Here is a 2,027-nt window from a genome sequence, read left to right as displayed (position 1 = left end):
TAGATAAAACACTGGGATGTAGCTCAATGCCAAGGCTCTAGGTTCACTCTTTCCCAGTACAGGGGGAAAATACACCTATATTACCACATAAATCCTCTCTCAAGATATATAAGCTGCTTTTCTAATCTATTGTGTCACAAATTCTTCAGCACCCATTTTGAATAATAATGGTTCTCTGTTGCCTTGGACAGAGTATAGTAACTTACATATATTGAACATTATCATCATTTATCCTGCATCCAGGATGAGTGACTACTAAAGCATCAGTCATGGTAAAACTAGAAAAAAAAATCATTGGCAGTACTTACAATTAGATTACAGTTAGATTCTTAGATGAGCTTTTTTTTTAAGACAGGGTCTCTCTATGTAGTTCTGACTGGCATTGAACTTACAGTGTAGCCCAAACTGGCCTCAAACTCACAGTAATCCTCCTGCCTCAGCCTCTCAAATGATGACAGACATGTACCACCACATCTGGTTTAAAGAGGCAATAATCTTAAAAGCAAAAACTTTTGGGATTGTTCCTCCCGTTCTCCCGCTTTAAACCAATAGAATAATCTGTATTTTTACTAAGATCAAAATTTTTGTCAATTGTGGCTATTTTAACTGAAAAATTGGTTTCAGAGAGATGATTCCCTAAGCATGAAGTTCAACACTGATCTGTTATCATCTGCAAGGTCCTGGCTTCAGTGCCCTAGTATAGGGTAGGGGACTGGTAGGGAAGATGACACAGCTAGCTATGACTGATGGAATCTTGGGACACTGATCTAGATTTTTTTTTCCTATTACTGAACTTCACATTCAAGGCAAGTGGCCTGTCACTAAGCTATACCTCCAACCCCTAATATAGAGAATTCTTAAAGAGCTCTTAATAAATGAGAGACAGTATAATTAAATCTTCAAACAGTAGGCAGTTTGGCATTCACTTTGACAAAAGCTTCAGTAAGCTTTTGTTTGCTTCCTTTTCTCAGGGATTATAAATCTATAAGCTTCTAGAAAAATACCTGGTATACACAGTTGATATTCAATAAGTGTTTCCTGAGTTAATAAGGAATGGGAAATGTCTAAGGTCAGGTTCCTTTCATCACATATATTAGTATAGAGAAGAGGTTCTGTCTTTCTTCCATGTTTAGAGTGCCATTTTGATTAGCAGTACTTGGAGACACTGTGCACTTACTGATTTATTAACCAATAGAGTAACCACCAACTAAATACATTACTGATTACATATTAAGTTAAGTTTGCTTAGCTTAGGATAAATGCAAATCTCTCACGGAATCAAAAGAAAAAGACCCCTTTGATTTCTGTGTTTTTCTGGCTGCATATGGCACAAAAGGAACTTAGACAGTTTGGTGTTATTTTCCTCAGTGGATGGGGCTAAAACCAGAGTATTTGTTTTCCCAAATGGGAAAGAGATTTGTAGAAAATGGGAAGGAGATTTGTAGAAAATGTGTATCGAGTGAAGAAGGTAGAAACAGGGTACTAACCATTGCTTTATTTTATTTGTGATACTGGGGGCTTCATTCAGGGCTACATCCCAGCCCAAACCCCTTTTGTTTTAACTTTTGAGATAAGGTCTTGGTAAATCGTTAAATTATTCATGCTGGGTTAGAAATCAGAATCTTCCTGTCTCCACTTCCCATAATGCCTAGGTCCCAACTTTAGTTATAAAAAGAAAAAGACAAATAAAACCTCTGGTAAAGGAGCTATGGAAAACTGCAACATGTGGGCAGTTGCTGTGTTGTAGGCATGTTTTAATGAAGGAACATGACCAGAAGCCTCAAAGGGACTTTTGAGGGTATCATTCTTTTGAGTTACTGCTGTTCATCTGTTCTTTTCATCTTCTTTTAAAGGGATGGGAGCGTAAATTAGTTCAGTAACCCTGTCGTACTTAGTCATAAACTGGAGTAGACTTTACCTCTTTGTTGTCCTTTTATTCCAACCCCTAAACAAACATGGTCTCTATACCATCTCCTTTTCTCTCCCATCATCCTGCCTACAGGCTCCTCCCTACCCTTATTTTTTTT

The 2,027-nt window shown here is 37.5% G+C and overlaps 1 protein-coding gene across 3 annotated transcripts in view; it reads left to right on the top strand.

Annotated features, from left to right (window-relative positions):
• The window catches only part of LOC100725948 (cyclic AMP-dependent transcription factor ATF-7), a 105,250-nt gene that overhangs the window by 59,519 nt on the left and 43,704 nt on the right, over nucleotides 1-2,027 (top strand). The window lies entirely within an intron of this gene.

Source organism: Cavia porcellus, unplaced genomic scaffold (genome assembly GCF_034190915.1).
Source record: "Cavia porcellus strain 051 isolate PalLab524CR breed Dunkin Hartley unplaced genomic scaffold, mCavPor4.1 scaffold_8, whole genome shotgun sequence".
In the NCBI taxonomy this organism is placed as follows: domain Eukaryota; kingdom Metazoa; phylum Chordata; class Mammalia; order Rodentia; family Caviidae; genus Cavia; species Cavia porcellus.
The sequence above is the reverse complement of the archived record's forward strand: the minus strand, read 5'-3'. Positions and strand labels throughout refer to the sequence as shown.